Genomic DNA, 22,680 nt, shown 5'->3' on the forward strand with positions numbered 1-22,680 from the left:
TCATTGCTATAGCTGTGATGTGTGTTAGTCGCTTCGATAGGTATCTGTCAAATGAATTCGCTTATTGGTGGACTGGTTGGTATACAGAATGAGCCGTCTTGGCGAGTGGTCGATCTTGGAAGTTGCTATATGTCTGGTTATATTGAAAGAAGAATTGTTAGGTTGTTAGGTTGTCACGAGAAATTGATCACCAACTATAAGATATGAAATATAAGAAAATCATAAAAATCAATGAATTTTGGTTCAGCTTGTAGCCGAAAAAGGTTTTGGGTTTCCGTTTAAGAGTATATTCACTTATTGTTTGAGAACGCTGAAAGATAGACTATGATACCTTTTTCTGCGTTTTCCCCTTTTGAAATGCCATGGTCTTTCTAGCAGTCTATTGTATGGAAAAACTGAACCGCAGTTTGTCTGTGACATTTCGTGACGGGCGTGTTTGGGTCTCAGTCTTAAGGTGGCCAAATGCCTCGTCAACTAACTGCAATACTCCAAAGAGATAACGTGTTGATAGTGAACAGAGACATCTGGTGTACATCACTGTTTTCCACCGTATTAATGAAGTGCATGTGGAGTTTTCTGTCTTTTTCTTGCTCATATGCACTAACGATATAACCCAAATATGATTTTCCATATTCTTAACATACTTATACCCTTGTCAGTCTACGTTTACTTGGATTGAGCAAGACGCCTCCTCAGTGAAACCTGATGAGCTTTATCATCTCTTCAGCTGCAACCCCAACGTCATCCTTGACACAATTCTCCTCATCTAGTTACCTCCCCCGAAAGCTATTCTGCTTTTTACAATGGTTCCAAATCCCATTGTTATGTCCGTTAGTTGTCCTCGATCCCTTGTCTTGTAGAAAAAAACAGAGAGCAGATGTAATCTGAGTTTTATCTATATTCACATCAGACATTCATATCACATCATGTCCAACATACGATAAATACATGACGACAGATACCTTACACTTACATTGCCGACCTTTTTCTTCTCATCCCACAAAATGGTCCATACGAAACCTTAGCAAACCCAGTAGCGCACTTCTTTGTGATATGTTGATACGATGGTCGCCACTTTTGCTATATTTGTAAAGAAACACACAATGGCATTATTGCAAAACTGTTGACCGGCTGGTCGCCGCTTCGCATTTCAAGGATATGAAGTCTCCATCATCAATAACCAGATGCCAGTGGAAATTTGCTCCAGACGAGAATCGCCTCCAGTTGCAACTAACTACACAGAAGGAATGCTCAAGTAAGGGTTCACACCTTGCCCGAGGTAAGTTCTACAACTTTGGGATTGCGAATTACCTAACTTAAAAGTGTTCTGCTATTGGAGAGAACTGTATATCTTGTGCAGTGGATGATTCCAACTTTGTCTCCTATTTATGACTGCTGCATGACACTTTAACATTTCAGATTAGCAGTCACTTCTCCGTGTCCTTCATTATTTGAAAGACAAAGGTTGGCCACTCAAGGATTGATGGAATATAATGAAAAGGGTCCGATCACATTTCTTTGAGACATCGCTTCCTGCCATTGTGCTATGAGTGTACCTTGATAGCCTGTCTGAGATCAAGATCCCAGCGCAGCTACGGTGCCTCAACGATATCCTTTACAACCTTTGTCATCAATAACTGGTAACCGTATAGCCTTCATCCCACCTCTCATGGTCACAATCTCCCTTTTCGGCCCATATCCTTCCCCTGTGGTTCATTTTAATGTAGGGCTTCGGTTCCATGACTCCCTGTCCATGTTGCAGACAACGAGACGTTCAGAGACAAGTAGTTTGTTTATGTGAAGACGGTCAGAGGTCGGAATTGAAATTTTAGAGCTGTCGTCAATCATCGACCACCTTCCCCATTCCGCCTTGGAGTTTGAGTCATAGGATATGATTGGTCACACAAATACTGACCTTGTATAGCGGGTTTTGTATTGTTCCCAGACATGTTGGTCACGTAATATGTAACTCCTTGTTCCGTTTTTCATACGAGCTTTCATGTTTGTTCTTATGACGTTATAGCGTTATGGTCACATGTTCCGCTGTCGTGACCTGAATATATGGTACATTTCTTTGGTCGATGGTTTGCAATACTGGTGACTTGAATATATCTCTGCACGTCCACGTCTTTTTTGTGAGGCACGGCTGAATTTGTCAAGATCGCTGTCTGATAATTCTGTTTCTCTCAAAATGTTGAAGAAAAAAACAACAACGAAAAAACGTGCGTAGGTAGCTTTGGCCTTCTCCGACTTCTAGGCCAGATTCGATCCATCCACGATTAATATCTTACCTCTTAACAAGTAGCCAATTGTCATGACTGTGGCAAAGAATGATGATTGATAAATTCCACATCGCGGCCCTGGATACGATCCATTATTGATTACATTCCAATCTGCCTGAAAAAAAGTTCCCGAATAAAATTCCGTCAGTGACCATTTGTCCAAGCACTTATCATCCGCGGCATTATTCTATTTTCCTGGGCATATATCATATTCGGCCGCCGTCACCTCAGGCCAAGGTCTTCTTCAGCGTGTACTAGTGTGCGTATGTGCTGTGCGCGTATGTGCTGTGCCACTACGGATAGGTTACGATCCGGGATATCGGTCTTTGACTACAGAACGGATCGGACACATATTATGATTATTGGTAGCAGTGTATAAATCGGTCACACAATGCTGTTATAGGATACTCGTCGTTTTTCTCGTGGACTTGGCTGGGAATTTTTTTTCAATCAACGCTGATGATACAAGAAAGAATGCTGATGCTCAGCCAAATCCATCACTGGACTAAGAACATTTCATCGAAATGAAAACAGGCGTTTTTATTTTCTGACAGTATTAATATATAGATTATTCCATCACCTCAGGCCGCTGATTCTTCAAAAGACAAAAAGTTCTAGTAATTGAACTTAATTATATCATACACCATCTGCTCCAATTATGTCTCAGCAATTCTCAGCAATTAAGCTTGATTTCTGGTTGCCGTAAGCTAGTATTCTAGTTTGCCGTTACGTTGACTTCATTAGGATTTGATTTAAAGTATAGTACAAATGATAGCAATTATAGGAATCTTATGAATAACGAATTGATTTCGTCAGGAAAATATCATCACTAAATGTTTTTGTAATAAGAATTTAAGTAATGCCTTCTTCGCTGACGACCAATACCTATTTGTAACAAACTTGTACTTGAGCAGCTAGCCAATCTTGGTGTTGTTGAGAAGTGGCGCCAACTGTTCCAACGATGACAAACCGATGATTATTCCAAGGAAACAGGGCACTGTTATACGCTTCTCTCGCCAAACGCAACGCGTCGCTGGAACCGTGGTAGACCATTCTGAGTCCTGGTGCTGGTGGCTGGAAGCATTCTCTCAATCTCCGTAAAGAGCAACGTCGCGGTGAAGTTCAAAGCAGCTGAAATAGATGGAGAAACTAGTGTTATCGATCACTAGTATGGTGAAATGATTTTCCCGCGGAATCAATTTGTTATTGATCATATTTTGATTGCGGAGAATTTGTAAGGCCACGATCAAAAGTAAAGGCTACACATCCGTAGCATTCTGTAACGAACTCAGATATCCTGGTCTAATTTTTCTCCTGTTTTCCAATCATTGATATTAGCTTTTAAGGCTTTGAGAGTGGGAATAGTGCCTGTCTATTTGTTCGGCCTCGGTTTCGAGCTCTTGATTTAATGAAATGACTGAAATGGTACTAGACAGTCCAAGGAATTCACGGATCGCACCGGAATGTCATCTGTGAAATGTCACCAAACCCATTGACAGGTTTCAAATAAGTCGATGTCCGTTGACCACCTTGCGGGTCCTTTCAAGTATTCGTCGAGTATAATGTCACGTATTGACCAAATTAACCGGATATCATGATCGCAGTGTTGGAACATTTAGTCACATCCCTTGAAGAATGTGTTACGGGAATGTCGATGTTGATTCCTCCGCGCCGCCTCTTTCGAAACATCTTTGGTCGGGTTACTGTATCTTGCAAAGGAGCAAGCATGACTAACTTCATCAGTCCTAATCAACCCCGGGATTGTGCCTGTCTTTCCATTACCTCACAATTATTTCAAGAGTCCATTGGTGGTTGTTAATGTCTTCTGATGTCAGCTTAATTACTGCCATGAACAAACCCTAATGACAGGACTACCGATACCTCAGATCAAAGATAATTTGCATTACTGATGAACTCGACAAGGTTAGAATTTGTCAATTGGAGTCGCCATCATCAACAACTGAAAAACAAGACCATGAGAAACTTTGGGAGCGGACTTGCACGTTGTTCTGAACCAACTCTTGTACTTTGTGCCCGATATTCCTGTAGCCACTTACCATTCTTTCCCTGTCTAAGTTGTAGACAAACTGTTGCGAAACCATGCGCTGGGCATCAGTCAAATGAAAAAAGCAACGTCACCAGCAAAAGAAAATGTTTCCGATTCTTGATTGTGGTTTTACTGCCGTATCCGACATCAAAACAAAACGGATAAAAGCCAGCCATCATAGAGCTGCAAGGTTTTAAGAAACGGTATATCATATTGGGGTCATAACGTAGTTATGTGGCTATCTGATCGTGAATGCTGAGCAAGTTCGGAAGTTCTTGAGTTTAGTATGTGTATGAAACCTTATCATCTGATAGTGCAATCTCCCCCCAAATCCCTGCGGTGATAACGGGAAATAAGGTGGTGGCTTTCTGGATTCGGCGCCCTAATTCTGCGGTCACTTAAAACTTTCGGCGGAGCTCCAAGATGAAATTAGATAGATCTGACGGAACTAATGTATCATATTGACTTCCATTGATATTCTGTAGTTTACTGACCTTCTCACTCTGCTACAAGTTTCAAAATCCGAATAGTGTCCCTGTGGTGCAACAGGAAACAACGTGGCTTAGAGTTGCCCCGTTTTCAAGTTTCAAGTTCAAAAAGGGTATCAACTGCCATTCTTCGCAGCGTTACAAGTCCCATTGCGATGTCAGGAAATACTGCAGCTATACGTCTAACTAAACGGATGTTGTTCATTTCGCTCCATCCCCTTCTTCGTCGGAATCTATGACAGAGTCTAGGATGAAACATGAGTAACACGAGCGTCCCTCCATATTTTCTTACAGAAGCAATAAAAAGAAACAATTGATGGGGATGGCTGTAGGACTCTTTATTTCATTAACCCCGGGGACAATCCAAGGAGAAGACAACAGCATGAAAGTAACGTCATGTAACTGGCTTATTAATAATATTATGAAATATTTCTTTGACACATATGAAACAATTATAGTACCTTGAACCTCCAAAACCGAAACTCATCCGTTCTTTGTCGTACAAGTGCCATCCCATCTTCGCCGAATTCAGTGGCTGTTGAAATTATTTACACCACAACCACGGCCGTTAACAAACACACTAACATGGCAATAAACAACCTACTTGCCAGCATGGTTCATGGATGTCGTCGGCTTCGTCAGCTACTGCCGCGTGTAATGACAGTAGCGCGGGGAATCCGCCATTGAGAATTGGTCTGCGGCAAGGATGCGATCCTCCACTGATCACTGCGCGTGCAATACATTTTTTATCAATGGTCAATCTATTGCGCAATCCACCTCAGGGATACTGCTGAGGAATGTTGGTGACAGGCTTTTATCGACCATATCTTTCGCGGCCACTTGTAACATTGCGATCCTGCGGCAGCAAAAATCCCAATGGTGGTTACCTATCATTTTATGGGTGGACTCCGATCAAACTTTAGCCCTAGCGGAATACCCTTCCGACTGTAAAATGTGTCCAGCATGCATTCAGTAGAGTTCATCTCCTTTGAAAGACAGTGCAATGTATAAGATATATTCCAATGTATGTGCGCGACTGTTACTGCTGTCTTTGGGAATCCACTTTGATAGACCGGCACGTGTTCGTTCCAATATGGTACAAGCAAGGCGTTCGTGAAAGTATATTATGATGTTTTTTCTTTCTTTCTTTCTTCGTTTCGTTTTTTTGTGCTTCACACCACAAATTTTGTTAGATATACAGAGTGACTCACAAAGAGAAATAACTGTGTACAATTTAAATTACACGTGAAACAGTTCAAAAGTTTAAATGTGTTACAGTTAAAAAGCAAGAATAGAAACAGTATTTTCTTGAAGCTTATAGGTGATCTCAGCTTAATGACACTTGGGTGACCCTCACAATGATAACATCTTTCTGGAACACTATGCATGATCGACATTTGTGAGCCTGTGAGTAAGGATGAATCTACTAGGCCCCTAGTGATTGGTGTAAACCGAAACGAAAGCATGAAATCTTTGTAAAGTAAATCCACCTCTGACGACAGGCAATCAGATAAGGCGGAATGTCAAAAAAGGTACTTCAATATTATGGCTTCAAACTTCAATATTATATCATTGAGCTGATATCAGAATCCCTCACAAAAAGTTTTACAGAAGATGCCTGGAAAATTTTTGGAAGTTAAAACAAAGAATTTGAAAGATTGTTTTCCTCGGTGCATTTCCCAAAAGAATAAACCAAATATCATGAGAGCGACCGCAGCAGAGGTTCCGATCGGGATATTCCATGATAGTCTGTCGCGGTAGGTCATAATCCGTTCGAACACGACAGTGAAACAATCTCTCTTGTAAACGATGTGATTTTCTTTACAGTAATACCATCGGCACACACGACGACGGAAACAACACCACACCTCAAAACAATGCACGTTTCCCCCAAAACCACCCTGACGCTCTATGAGTGTATTTCCGTGAGGGCCGGTGGACAACATGTTTTTCATCCAAAAACGGTAGCTACTTTGTACTTAACTGCAGTATCTAGCATTCTGCTGGAGTATTCTTATAAAGACGATTGATCACTTAATATCACCTGACACAACAATCTCCATGTACCGATTGTCAAAACATCAAAAACACGACACAGTTCCTTCAAAGTCCGTTGCTGAGTGCAGCTGACGAGCAGTGTCTTGTCCCTTTTGTCTCACGGGTATGTATCGCGGGGTCCTTACAGCTTCACAATTCAGTACCGTACACAAAACGTTTTACCATCATCACCATAGTGTGAGGCGACACTGCAACGGGATCAGCGCCCATCATCTGAAATTATTAGAAAAAAAAGTGACAATGAAAAAAGAAGATATTTCAGCAGACTCATTGCATCAACTGCTTTGATACCGGCTGGGGCGCGGGAAATGGAGGAGCATTGCATTGTAAGTGCGAAATTCACAAAGGTGCGGGTAATGAAGATGGGTTTACCGATGGCACTCCTCGGCTAACACTCGAGCAATATGACTGAGTTCAGGGACAATAGCAAAAATATGTGTATGGTTAAATGAAGCTGACAATCCCAAATCTGAACACCAAACCGTTTCATTGCAAACTAAAAAAATCCAATTGAAAAGTCTCTTATAACGCAAAAACTATTACAGTCACAGCAGAAAAGTTGCGTTTATACCCGAAAATACCTAAAGTGGATTCAGTGGCTTTCCTATCTGAACTCTTCGTTTGTCGTGATCACATTGTTTGAAGAAAAACTGATTATTATTGAGAACTGATGGCGTATGATGATGTATTGGCCATTTTCTGTTGTTCATTTTGCTGCATTCTTGAAAATATCGCAAATCTTTCGGACTTGACTTCAAATACTGGAACAACGTTAACATGTCCCCTTGAGCTATTTTCCATTTTTAAAAACCGTTTGATTTACAACAGCAGTGAAGTAACCTATTAGCATTTAGATGGTGCCTTATTTCGATGCAAATCCCGTACTGATCCATGGGTTAGCATTCACCTTTGGTATTCAAATGACGCCCCGGGCTTCACAACTGGCTCAGGCTGTGGCCCGTGATACACCCGCAACGTGCATTATCGTCACTATTCGCTTTTGGCCCTCAGGAAAGCAATTAGCCTAGTTTGCAACGAATTTTAACCCTCCATTATGTCTATTTGGCCTGGGGATATTTGGCAACACTTGCACGTGTTATTTTGACAAAACTTTATCATTAAGACATGCGGTCACCATGTGACTTTTCCCATTCCAATATGTATACTTGGGATGGACCGTTCCTGCCGGTAACCGTCTGAATATCTCACGCAAGTCTTTGTTGAAATGATATTAGTCTCTTCAACTAAAGGGTTTTGTTGCACCTGCAACTTTCATGACTGTGAGCTAGGTGTTTCTGCCGGAAAAGATAAAGGCAAACGTTAGAGACTCTTTGTGACTGTAAGGGTCCCCATGATGATACGATAATTTGTTATCATATTTTGAAAATTTTGATTTGAATTACAGAAATATAGATTTAAATATTTTATTGCATACGGCTGATAATATTTATGAAAAAAAATGATTGATACGATTTTAAGACGCCTCGTTATTCAATTAATGAAAAATACAATGTATTGCGTCCATGCCTGATCACTTGATATTTCCCATGAGTAAATTTCTCCAGAGTCTTTGTCAAAACATATACGAAGCTGAAAAAAAGTTTCATTTGAAATATTTTTGTCGTTTTTAGAAATCTTATGTTGGTGGATATCATAAGCAGGCATGTTTTCATAGCCATGTGATATCATTTCTCTCAATGTTCCTCCAATATATTAAAACACGAACGATTCGACTCGTGAGCCTTCCGTCTTCTCACGCGAACCCCTTGAAGTAATGGCAAGTGATAGTTATTTGTACATGTAGGCAATAAATGCATTACTTGGCGTACGTCGTTTCTGAGCCGTGCATGGCCGTATACAACAAAGACCAGTACTGATAAACACTGCTGCTTCTTCAATGTAGCCGTTCCAACTATACGCTTGGATTTACCCTCTCACTAATTACATCATTTGCGAATGACCGACATGATGTTGGTGATCCTCACGTCTACAAAGTTCTGGAAATCACAGGTCGTCTCCGTTTTGGATATTTTGCTTATGGATTTCCAGTAAAGAGGAACTGGATGATGGGAACAATGCCATGGATTGTAAGCCTACATCCCGGCCGCCACGTGCGATACGTTACGCACGGTACATCATTGACAATGAAGAACCCGCGGTACATTTGTCATAGCAGGAGGAAATGGCGTTATTTCCTCTTGGCTGCATGTATAGTAATAGGAGTATTATTGCTTGGTAATCATGTATATTTAATTCACGAGCAAGGTTGTGGCCATAACGTCGGTGTTCATTGACTCGAAAAAACATTTACGTTAAACTTTCCGTCAAAAATAAATAAATAAAACCAAAAATGTTTTTTTAATTAACCATCCATCGCCTCAAAAAGATAGTGGATTTAAACGTGGTAAGTGATAAAGATGTCTTTTTGATCTTAGTTCGGTAGGGGAGGGTCAGTAGAAGGGTGATTAGTACCTCAATAGATAATCATGCCTTTATTGGTAAATATATGAGAGAGGTGATACGGAGCTGATTTATTTAGAGGATTATTTGTATTCATTTCCTGATATCATCCAGACTTTAGAATGTACATTTATCATTCCTCTCCTTTTAATGGCGAGAAAGTTGAAATAAAGTAAAGGATCGTCGGTGAAAAGAGTAATCAATCAAATTACATGTAGGAGGTGAAATCAATTGGATATTGAGTTGAGTGAAAGCATATAGCGTACTTGGTGTATCAAGCCCGCCCACTCAAACATCAGTTTGGGCTTTAAACCTACCAAAACACCGCCTTCTTTCGTGATGGTCACAATAAGGAAGAGTTTGACAACAATCATGGCAGCATGGAGATACCGCAATTCCATCAGAAGCCGGAGACACACCACATCGCCAAATTCGACAAGTTTTATCTGCACTTTAATATTTACGTAATATTCAAGGCACGCTAGCTCATGCTGGGTTAAGATAGATGCTCGACGGCTATTTGGACCACCTCGTATTTTTTTATACCAGGGCATCGCCTAAAAACAATACCACAAAAAGTATGCCATCTGAGATATGACCCCGACATAAAAATGCATTAACCAGAATCGGCGATGCTTTTTTATCAGTAATAATACCAGCAGTGTAATACACTGCTGGTATTAAGCGCATATCAGCCTCGATTCCACGACACAATAGGTTCGGCAGCCAATCATTCCAGGGGGATTACCAACTTCCAGTCTTATAAGGATGGCTTGCTTAGAATGGAAATGCATTGCCAATTCAATTGACTGCATTTGTTTTTGATGGCCCGTGATATCGATAGAGGATTCCCAACGGATTTACCATAAAATGATACCTGAATACAGCTTGTTGAGCACATGCTCTAGTTTCACCGATATAAGGTCATGATGATTATTTACTACGAAATCGCGACAAAGGCCAGACGAAGGATGACGTCATAGCAATCGTACAACCTGCAAAAAAATTAAGATGGGCACAGCATCGTCGGAAAAAGACGGTAAGTAGATTGGAGTGAACAACAACCTTGCCTTGACCAAGGTTGATTGGATTGTTACACAGGTATCTTGAACTGTTTTTATCTGTTGGATGTTAAGACCATATAACCACTACGTGAGCTTATGTATACATCAAAATCTCGTGTATCAAGATAAGGTTGAACAGAATGTAACAAAAGCAGGCAAGGTCCTGTTTGATTTTCACGGTAAAAGGTTTTGAAGTAGGTTGTAACCAGTAACCAAATCGAAATATGACTTACTTTTGTCAATAGAATTTTGAGCACATCTTAGCATCAGATTCATGGGTCTGAGGATGTCATGAAAAGTTGAGTAGATGTAACAAAAGTATTCTGATATCCCACACCTGGACAAGGTCAAGTGCACAAGCAGATCAGTCAACAGAGATCATTACTAGCATTACAAAAACAGGAACTGGATAGAAAATTGCGAAAAAATATTTAGATTGGAAAAAGTGAAAGAATCAGAAATTTTCGCGAACCCCAGAAATAAAAATGTGCGAAAATTTGGTGTTTCACAGGATTATTAACTACCATGCCATCAATGCCTTTGAATCAAAACCTATGCAAGCAGCTCTCGTGTCATATCTCAGTCAATGTTACCTCGAGTTGGCACACGACTGTCAAAGATATCGTAAAGAAACATCACAAAGCATGAACGAGAAGTTTTTGTCTTTACTTTCACTTTACATCGGAGTTCTTATCTTTCGTAAATGCATCGTACCACGTTAGGATACCAATGTTAAGAAACATTCTGTACTGTGAATGCACATGTAAATTGATCTTGTTAAGTTGAAACGCCTCCAATTATTAGTAAAATAGTACAGAGAAGAAACTAATGAAGTAATGCGAAGACGTAAAATCTTTTTATCATTATACCATCATTTCAAATCACCAAACGATTTGTTTCTCACCCAGCGAAATTACAAAGGCAAAGGCTTTGAATCGCTTCAAAGTAAATTGATTTAGATGTCACGGAGAAGGTTTCCCTTATCAATCTCACTTAGTAATTTTGCCCGAGGGTTTGGAAAATGAGCAAAACCTTGTCGCCGTTCAGGTCGCGCTCGTTAGGTCCATATCCAATGTATTTAGATTGATTTTGATTGTGCTTCGAGCCGCCAACCACGTGCTCAGTCTCAGTAGTGTTGTGAGTAAGAATGCTGGTCGGCTAAATTCTTACACTTTTTTGCTTTTTTTCAATATTGCAGATGATATCTTGTCAATCCTACTGAATCTTACAAAAGCATCTTAGTGATTAACTCAATGCTTCACTCACCCCTCCTTGAAGCTGTAGGCTTTTCTAATTAAAAAAACACGTTGTAAATACGTTTAAAGATACATACATTTGATGCTTTCATCTACAGTCTCTGTGAAAATGTCTCGAAGGGTTTTGTCATAATTTGCAGTATTTCTTTACACTTTGCAGTAACCCCCGCACGTCTCACTCTTCTGATCGTATTTGATAGCGCCAAGTTTATATTTCAAAGCTAAATGCCAAAAAATGCAATTGCTGGCTTACTTATCGCCCTTACCCAGTCTAGCCTTGAAGCATTTTAAACCACGCATGTTGAAAAAAACGATATTGTGTCAGATGAAAATACCAAGATCATATCTAAAACAGCTCTTTGACCTAGTTGGCCAATACGCTCGCTGTAAAATGACCTATAGGTTTTTGTCATATAGTTTGCGGTTGTATTCCTTCGTTTTTTTCATGTTTGTTTGCCGCCCCACCCCTAAAAAAAGCCTGCCCCTGAAGGACGTGTATACGCCTTGATCTGGAATCTTCTCTCCCTCACTCACCTTTGCCGTGCCCTTATCTGCCAGCAAGGAATAGCTGTCTGAGGGCATCTGCTGACACTTTCCTCGCGTCTGATTTGGGCCTTGATCTTGAACCACCGCCACCACCACCACCTCCTCTCTGTGCATTAGGACTACTCATTAGAAAGTGAATATTATCTATCCCAGCGATACCTGAAATTGGAAATATTTTGTTGGTAAATGCTAGAAAACTATTGCACAGAAGGTTACCGTAATGTACATGTAAAACCACGTTTTCTTTAGTGTTTTTTGTCAACGCATGTAAATGTTTTGCTTATTGTTAGGCCTCCTGACGAACATTCCAAACCATCATATCAAAATACTTCTGCCCCGTCGATATGTTTTCAATATGGTCATGTCGATACCGCATTTCATGTCATCAAAATCAATCATGGGGAAATGCCATATATTTTTCCAATACATTTTTCGTGATCATCTAAAGAATTTCCCACGCATTGATTAGCAGGCTTGTCCGCCAGTTTCATTTTCTATATTTTTCATATCATTGGCGGATTCCCTTCCGTCGATAGTAACCGGGATTGAGTAGCCATATGGAAAAGTATTTTTTCTGTATAATTAGCAATCAGGAGCAGTGATACCCGCACCAGCTGCAAGTTAATGGTCATCTTTTCTGTTCCGGCAATGGCTAATTTTTCAAACGTTTTAGTATTTTCCCCATCCTTTTATGATGGTTCAGTGCACTGTCCATTAATGAGGTGAAGGTCGAAGAGCAGATTGATTGTGTGCCATTTTCCGCAGTGTGTGAATCGTTCATTTGCTTTGACATAGACACTTCTTTCCAGATCTCTTTGAATCATGCGACCTTTTCCCGCCCTAACACCCCCACAACCACACCGGCCCAACCCTTCTGCCGGCACACAGTCACGCAAGATGTAAGTTACGGCCCCGCGGTCGATGGAATCCAGTTTCACACACACAGATGTCAGCGAAAGAGATGGCGGGCCCTGACAAATGGCTAAATCATTATGAAATTGAGCATTTGTCAAAAACCCATTACTGAAGACTGGCGTTTATAAGCATCCAATAAAAACCCAAACCAGTAGTATGTTGAGTACAAGTATATCCAATTTAGTTATTACAATTTATCACCAGCTGCGTCGAGGGAGAGGTATTAGTCTGAACTGTTGGAAAACTGAAACAGAATGCCACTCTTCAAGGCTGCTAACCAGTCTGAAGTATGTTGCAACCATGTTTGCCACTCATCCTGTATTTTGTTTTAAGTCACTTGAAGACTTTATTGAACAATTTCTTTGACCACAGCGCAAACAAAAGCGATATACATGTATTTGAGTTCTTTACGGCCTCCTTTCTTACCTGCTCTGGTTAGAAAAGCATAGGCCATAACAAAATACGAGTTGTTCCTCTGAAAATCGCGAATTTATTTCACCAGTGAAACCAACCTCTCACTGCTCTTGTCAAAACTGATATAAAAAAAATGGGATTTTGATATGCTTTTTTTTTACGTAGAGTAGTAAACATCATCCCTGTATTAAAATCGATTCGTTCACTTAATCACCAAGTATCAACTATTCCATTGACAGCAATTTTTGAATTGTGTGATGTATTATATTTACTGATCTTCCGGCTAGGCAGCTAAACGTCAATATGAATTATCTGTTTATTGATTGTGATGTCATTCACAACTGTACCATAAGGAGTTTTGAGCTTTTGAAAAAGCTTTAGGTATTTTAGCCAAAATGGTCAAATTTCCTTTCTTGAGGAAAAAAATCGCCGGGGTGCCTATTTGTGTTGGCTGGTTTAAAACTTACATGTAAAAGGTTTTAAAAAAGATCAAAACCCTTTATTATGAAGATTGGCGAGGAATACAGGGGTAAGAATTTTTGTTCCCTCTTAGCAGAGAAACAACATGGGTACATTTTACTTACTCATAGGCTTTCGTTTTGATCGTTCTTTTTCACTTTCCCTTGATTTCATGTAGGCACTGAATAAGTTGTATATTGAGGGTTTTCTGGCATGGATGGGATAAGCTGATTTCGATGGTTCCATCATAATATCACCATTGGGTTCTATATCATTTTCCTCGAGCGTGTACGCCTGGCATGACACAGCACAAAGGGCCAACAGGCCTAACACAACCAGAGTCCGAACTAACACGCACCAACTGTGCTTCATGGTAACCGGTGAAATCTGGAAAGAGAGAGATGTACAGTTGGTTAGTGTCAGTTGGGAAGCGTAGAGAACAAAGCGCGCGATCTTTTTCAATATTATTAGAGCACCAAAGTACTGTGACCAAGAGTGAAAATGGTAATTCAGACTGTTTGTCGATGCTGCCAGCCTATCTTTCGTCAAAATCAATTTTCAACGACTTCATTTGGATATTCCCGTCGAAGACTCCCATCCATAAGAACAAAGGTGATCTCTAAAAAGATACATCAGTACGCCAGAACAAAACCTCGCTGGTAGTAATGAAGCAATATGCCACAAAATGATATTTTGACTATGACAAAAACTGCTACGTGACTGCCACTGATTGCTGAGGCTTATCAAAGAGAAGACGATGAGAGAGGTTATAGAATATGTCCCAGTGTGATTGGGTATGATTTTTTACGTGGCCCCTCTCAATCAAGGTAGATTTTGAACATGTCCACCATACTTGAGTACGATGTAATGAATATTTGAACATGTACATGACTTTGATTGTTGACAGAGTATAACGAGGAAAGTTAAAGCGTTCGTAAACTTTTTTAAATCAGTATTCGGCGTTCTTTTCGTGCTAAAAGGGTTGATTTGGTGAACTTTTGTAATCTTCACCTAATACAGGTTATTTTAATGCCTGATTGGAAATAGACCAGTAACAAACAAGAAAATCAAATCTAGCTTTTAATCAACAGCCAACATGGATCAGACATAGAGCGAGAAGACAGAGGGAAATATTATAAAAAAATGCAACGCACTAGACTTATTGTGATAGCATTTATTTCACTGGCGCCAATGGGATACTATAGTTACAGGAAAGAAGACTCCATCGACTGTCTTTTTATAATTAGGATAATCAGTTCCTATCGGCCAGTAAAATGCCCGCTCTCAATAAGGTTACATCCACATTTGTCGCTCACAAAATGTTTCACGCAAAATGTACATTGACTGCTTCCGGTCATGGCCGAATAGGATTATTTCCTGTTCCGGGACTTGCATGTGAAATACAATCGGTAAAACGTGGTAATCAGCGTCCGTCAGCTGGCAACAGGAGACATGTTTATTGGACAAGTATACGGTATGGAAATGTCAGCGGTGAACAGTGCAGTTGAAATAGTAAATTACGAAGTTAATGTGTCGAGACCCTTAGTTTTAGTTAGACATTCTGGACTAGTTCAGCTCGCTCGGTGCTAAACACAGTTGGGTATAACCAATGCTACCTGATTAAAATCAGTGCTTAGTATGGTGGCAGGATTCAAAATAACAACGTCTCATCCAAAGGAGCAACATTTTAAACTACATGTATAGGATTGACCAAGCTTCTGTCACCGTGCTCACGCTGCTTCTACCAACTCCAGTGTAATATCAAACTACTAGTGTAATCAAGCATGCATTGTATATTTGTAAATAACAAACCTGATAAATGCAATGTATTGACTTCTAGTGTACCCTCATGGTGAACTGAAGAAATCAACAGATCAGGTTACTGGATTCATCGCCGTTAAGAATGGTTGAACTTTTAACAACGGGTGCGGTCATGGGATTCTGTTTCAGATTCCGTCCGACAGATATTTGTATGGTTTTCTCTTTTCATCAGAATGATTGGTTGGTTTCATTTTACTCAGCCAAGTGGCAGCATACGAAGTAGCGTTAACCATTGTTACCCAACTATATGCATTTGAACTCATTACCACGATACGTATGAAAATAATACCTAGCCCGAAGTTCATCAGCGCAGGCCAACGCCGATCTTGTTCATCAGCGCCAACGCCTATTAGAAACACAGAGACAGCACCCGGCCCTATATGGCTTTAGGTAATCGCAAAATCACACCCTCATACCCATAAACGAATCTCTTCAGACTGTATTTTGCGTTTAGACAGAGTATTATCAAAAATGTATGATATAGAACACTGCTACGGCTGCCTTAAAATCTATTTACATTGGAAAAGACAAGATCCCATGTCAATATTCTACGTTTGCCAAAAGGGTTCGTTGGATACTGATCGAAGATACAAGTGCGACCGTGCGGCGAATGGAACGAAAAGCATGGCCAATATTCTAACGAACGAATGAACATTTATCGTTTCAGGGACTAAATATTCTACCTCGGTGTAGCATACAGAAATCAATGTCTCCCTTGAAAAGTGTCCAACCCCCTCGTTCGCTGACGAGTTCATGTGTGTATTCCTTAAGACATGACCGCGCGGACTCATAGAACTACCTGCTGACAGTAGAGACACAATGCCCTCGGCTCATAGAACACAGCAGCCCGTTGTTACCCGGATACTCAATCTCAATCATAGGGTAGTATTTCTTTAGATACTACACGACTTGTCGTGTTGTAATCACCTTCTAACAACGCCATTCCATAAACACTCATCAATATGTTTGATTCTGCCGTCTAGCCTTGCAAATACACACATGGAACTCATGCCAGGCGGAATAGATCCAATCTCCCTGATCAAAGGCCAATATGTGTCAAAGATACCAATGTGAAAGCTTTTATCCAAATAACACAATTTAGTCTAATTTTCAGTCCCTGTCTGATACAGTAATGAAATTGCCGCTCCTTGTTTTCCGGATGACACATGTTTTGTACATGTCTAGACTTAACGCGATGATTTAAACTTGGAATAACTAAGTGCGCACTCACCAGAAATCCGAATGATCCATGAAGAGACCAAACTACAAGCAATAATCGTATTGGATGATCCGTAACCCGAGTTGCATTGCTCTTATTTGTCTCTCTGTGCCAACTTCTTGCATTGATAATAGAGTGAGTACGATAAAAAAGACTTCCTCAACTATCGAACTCTAATTTCTCAACACGAAAACAAATCCCATTGATTTCGAGAATTCAATCGTACTTCAAACGATTTGTCGTGTGCATTGTGGTCTGCATATATTGATCTACATGCCTTATTTACTAAATACAGTACGTACAAATTCTGTCCCTAAAGACGCGTCAGGCGGTAACGAATTAGTACAAACGATGTCCCTGGTGGGGCATGTCGAGATGTTCCGGCAAAGGAAGAATTGAAAATAGACGACGTGATTTCCCTTGGCCTCTAATCAGTGTCAGTTGACCGGACTTTAACGAGAAGTTCAATTGAGTTCCGAAGTCGTACGTTGAGGGAATTTGCCACACCTCAGTAATAAGCATAACATGATGCCATCTCCGTATCAACGTTTTAAGTACTTCATCGAATAACACAGAGTTAGAGAGAGTTCGATGTTAGCCAAAGTTCTCTAATAACAGCTGCATGGAAGAAATTCGCATGTTGAGATTCCTTTATATTGTGTTTGGTGACATGGGAAGTTGAGGTAAATGCAATTGTTAGCCCAGCAACTACTTTCTCTGACGGAAGGACCATCTTTTAATACAATCCATCGTTCATGTTGTTTCACACGGAATACGGAAATACTACAGTGATTAGCCTGTGTGAGATACTGACCTTTGACTGTGACTTTGGCAAGAAGTTAATTAACCACTCCTGTAACCGCCTCTGTTCCCAGTTTCCTGCTGTAAAAGCACCGGATTCCCTATTCACCTTTTACAATCCTTTAGTCTCGCAACACTTCCTTCATCGACTAAAATGCGTTTCTCATTATCGCAGTCTCCATAAAGGTTATTGCAATAAGAGTATAATCATGTTGACCAATAATGGTTCTAGTCTTCGCGTGCCACTACTCGAAGTTGGTCATCCTTTACTCACCCTTCCGTACCGGAAATTTATTCGCGTCGGTGTATCTTTTTCCCCTGATCGGCAATGGTGGCGTTGTGCGGAGAGTTGCCAAATACTCCACTGAGGACTTTTCAGATTTCACCCGAATTTGAAATTTTGGCAAACCTTATAGGAGACTTCCCTCACGCAATCGGCGAGACGTTGATATAGACATTCCCCCTTCCTCTGGGCTGATAAAGTGTAAGCTTACATGCACTTTTAGTGACGGAACAACAAGTTAAGTATCAGGATTTCCTCAACGACTTTTCTATCATGGTCTACGGTCAACTCTGGTGGAATCCCCAACAACTTGTCTACGGCGTATTGTCAAGAGATCAAAGAGGATAGCAGTCAACGAGATATGGATATCTGAACTGAAAAGCAGTTATGTTGATCCAGCTGAGTTTGAGCAGTCTGTTTTTGCTTTTATCTTTTTTTGGCGGGGGGATGTTCGTGTTTGTTTAACAGTGTGTTATGGACACTGTTTCAATATCTACAAACGAGGCAGAAGCTGTAACTAGCCAGGGTAGAATGTGGCCGGCGGTCGATTTGGCGGTATGCGAAGTTAGGAGACTGGGCCATGTATTATTCGGCGAGTCCTGGTACAAGCGTGGATAGTTTCGATATACTTTCAGATAGGAGAGACTCATATTGACCACATCGTGTATCAACTTATTCGGACCTACCGGCTCCTGCCTATATACACTCCCTTTAATCAACACCAAGCACACAACGGAAGTTAACTTACCTGGAGAGAACAATGAAATAATCAATCTATTCTCCTGTATTAATCAACGATTTTTACTATTTCGGAGTTATCATTCGCTTTGGGGCCAATTAGCAGTCATCATATTTCCTTAAGTTCATGGAAAGGTGAATGTTGCAGGTTACAATTAATTCTTAGAGCACAAAATACGCGTGCACGAGTAAAGTAATCGTTTGATTGCGACTTTCACGCAATTTGATTGTTCTTATGATGACACAAGATGGTCCCAGACGTCCGGCAACCAGAACAGGCCGTCGAAGAACACTTAGCGTATAACGCATCACATCTGAGGATGTCGTCAGTAGGTTGCATACATGAAGTTAAGCAATGGGTAAATTTAATAATTATGATACTGAGTAGCACGATTTGCTGCAAGATATTAACATGCTATGGTAAACAAGGTGTGCTCAAAATCTCATATCAATTTTTGGTTACTAAAAATATACCATACTACCTTCATTTCACAATTTCGGCTGTGTGAACACTTAACTCAGTGAAGTCGTTCATGGCCGGGTGTACAGTGCAGGGACAACAGGTGCAAGGTAGTTTCAGCTTTGCTGAAGAAAGTGTGCCCAGTACGCCGAGAATTCGATTAACACCGAGTTGAGAGGCTATGAGAATGTTATGCCTGGTCAAACATCATTACTGGGAGCTGGCTGTAGTCAATGACGCTTTCAAAGTTCGTAGCCAAGCAAGTGGTTCTCACACCGCTGAGGTGCGAAGCCATGGATCATGATGCAAAGATGTAACACGGGGTGTAATACGGGGTGTAACACGTCACACGACGATATAGCAATTGACAAGGAACAGTGGTCAGCTAAGCGTACTAAATCTACATTGCGGTGAATATTGATGGCAGTGATATTATGCTTCCAGCACTAACACAGTTGTAATCAAGACATGATTTGTTCCACATATGAAAAAGTAACTATAAGGCTAGTGTCACTGTGCGAGTGCTTGCCAGCCAGACAGATTCCATGAAGCACGAATGTAAATGTAGCAATTAATGAAACAGTCCATCATGAATCAAGAATATAACATCAGTGCAGCTTGCTTTATACCATTAACCACAAATTTTTTCATTAGCGTTTATTTTCGCGAATATTGTGAATAAGCTGCATGTAGTGTGGCGGCAATACAAATCGCAAACAAATTTGCAATCCGACGAAATAAAAAACGCAAACAATATTTTTTTCAGAATTTTTCGCGAACTGCAAAAATTAAGTGAAGGTTGGGCGGTTTCCAGTAGTGCACATAACGGCGTTATGTTCAAACCTTAAGAGACTGAAAGGCAATCAGCTAAGCCGTGTGTTAGTGAAGACCCTGGGAGACTCTTGCCGCACTCAAACGAATGAGTAGTTCAGCTGGGAGGATTAATCTGACTTGAGGAGAGGAGTGCCAACACGTTTTCTTTCCACTAACTTGTTTTGCACCAACCGTGATCAAAAACAAGGCTTTGTGCTTCCAACAAAGAATAGAAACGGAAGACCAACCATAGATAGATTGGAAGAAAAAGTGGAGAATGATTTTTCTCATATAGCTGGTCTTAAAATTACTCTAAGCTCGAGTTCCTAAGTACGAATCCCACGCTTGCTTGCTCACAAGATTATTTTTTTTTCATTTGACGGGTTGGACAATAGAATGTCCCCTTAGTGGGAAAAGCCTATTGTCGTAAACTTTTCAACATTATATAATGGATTACGGATTTACATATATTTGTTTTGACAAGATTTTTCTTTTCTTTATATAACATGCATGTAGTTCACATGCACCGCGCTCCTGCAACATATCCTGTTTGTGTGTATTCTCCGATCCTCCAATTGTTTAGATATCCCACTGAATCCAGCCTCAATACGATTTTGCTGACAATCGGCTTACGGCTAAATGAATTATTGTTTTGGGCCTCGACGACCGTTTAGCAAGATTCATGTGTCTCGCTTATACATAATATCTTCCTCAGTGACCTTTAACAAAAACCTAATATAAAGCAATTGCTATTAGATCTCTCTTTCTTTACCTCTCTCTCTAATTCTTTTCATTCTTTCTCAGTGTGCCTTGTTTGCTTTGTAGATCATCTACACTTTTTAAGTATACACAACCTTCACCATTTCCTGATAACAAAACCAATTAATACAAAAAGTATTCCACAGCGGAATTCTATCATGCATGCAACTATCGCGTGCAAAACAAGCAGAGATTTGTTCTTTTGCAAGTAAAAATGATCGCCACACCTGCGCTTCCTTTGAAAGCAAAATCCGTTTTTTTGCAGTTGGATAATTGACACGGTAATGAATAGCTAAAATAGCCTTTAATCAATAGGCGAGTGTTGTCATTAAGCGCCACATAAGTGCCTTATCAGCGTTATTCGCATTGAAGCAAATTGTCGGTGAAATAATTCCATTGTCTGTCTGGCTGTATCAATCAAGGCGCCGGTGAATCTGCATGATTCTTATGAAAATGGTAATTATATACAATTGTTTGTCATGTTCAGCTTAGTTTGATAGATTTCTTCGCTCATTATTGGCTCTTCACACAATTTGGGGGGTAATTGTACTGAAGGAGGAAACCGGGCAAGTAAGGGTGCTCCATTCATTACAAAAACATATTCAACCATCTCAAACTGTGAAAGCTACACCATTAGATCTGTCCAAATCTTTCTAGTCAATCTATGTTATTGATTATGGTCAAAATAGATTATTGGAACAAGCGAACACAAAGACAAACCTAATTGATTATCAAAGCAATTGTATCGATTATAATTTTAAAACCTCTATAATTTCTATTCGATTTAATTCTCTAAAATAAAAACAGCCTGAGTAAAAAGTCTTACTTGCAAAAGCTAATCAATTTTTTAAAATCGGATTCCTTTATGAAAGTACGCTGTAGCTTTTGAACAAGTTACGTGCAATCAGTTGTAAAAGCACTTTGGTTTCGCAAGGCCATTCCTTAAACATCAAGGCAATTCCTTCATCATTCACAGCCATTGCCACACATCTATGAAATTAACATCCCAACTACCTTAGATCACTTTCCCCTCTCAGTTCACTCAGGGTCCATTAACTAACAGCATTAGTCACCATTTGAGATATTAGAGTATTTGAAATCAAATAGCCTAGACCCTTACCCTCATCAATGGAATCGCACTAGTGATAATGCATTTTGTACAGTGGTAGAAAATCAGACATTACTCAGATTAGAGTGGAACTATCATCACACTGCTGGATAGTATATTCATTCGAAGTAGAATAGAAAACACAAACCATTTCCTTCAAAGAAAACTTGTTAACGTGTTCCTACTTAGACTGGAACCATCTTTGCCGTCTACTGCGAGCAACATCATTGGTAGAGTCAATAGACCATCAGAAATGATTAGAGCTAACGTGTGAACGAACAGATGACATCAGTCTTGTTTAAAGATTGGCTGTGGAGTCAGTTAGATCACATCATTCTTGATATATGTCATACATTTAGCTCCAATCAGACTTAATGAGTTAAATAAAACAATATTTGCTTCTCAGTTGTCTCGTTATTCGACTTGGTGTCAACGGATAATAAAAGTGTTCATTTTAATTGAAATTCTTGGACGCTCTTCGTTTCACACTAAAAACAATCGAACTGGTGAATTTCATTTCATAAACATTTTTTCATTTTTTCATTTTAACAACAGTTTGTTTTCAGCTAGGGGTCTTACATGGAGAGCGTGACGGACCCTGCCTCGACCTCGTCAATTGGATGAGGCACCGGTGGTCCAGCTAACTAGTCTAATGGTTGGAGAATTCGCAAGATTTTTCATTGTCAAAT

At 40.1% G+C, this 22,680-nt stretch overlaps 1 long non-coding RNA gene across 2 annotated transcripts in view; it reads right to left on the minus strand.

Annotated features, from left to right (window-relative positions):
* Nucleotides 1-5,140: 5,140 nt before the first annotated feature.
* Nucleotides 5,141-22,680, minus strand: part of LOC135492846 (uncharacterized) — a 53,160-nt gene continuing 35,620 nt past the window's right edge. For both annotated transcript variants that reach the window (XR_010448134.1, XR_010448135.1), the window contains exons 2-4: nucleotides 14,115-14,376; nucleotides 12,190-12,360; nucleotides 5,141-7,088 (exon numbers count right to left, since the gene is read on the minus strand). This is a non-coding gene — a long non-coding RNA (uncharacterized LOC135492846). The remainder of the gene's footprint in view (nucleotides 7,089-12,189; nucleotides 12,361-14,114; nucleotides 14,377-22,680) is intronic.

Source organism: Lineus longissimus, chromosome 8 (genome assembly GCF_910592395.1).
Source record: "Lineus longissimus chromosome 8, tnLinLong1.2, whole genome shotgun sequence".
NCBI lineage: Eukaryota > Metazoa > Nemertea > Pilidiophora > Heteronemertea > Lineidae > Lineus > Lineus longissimus.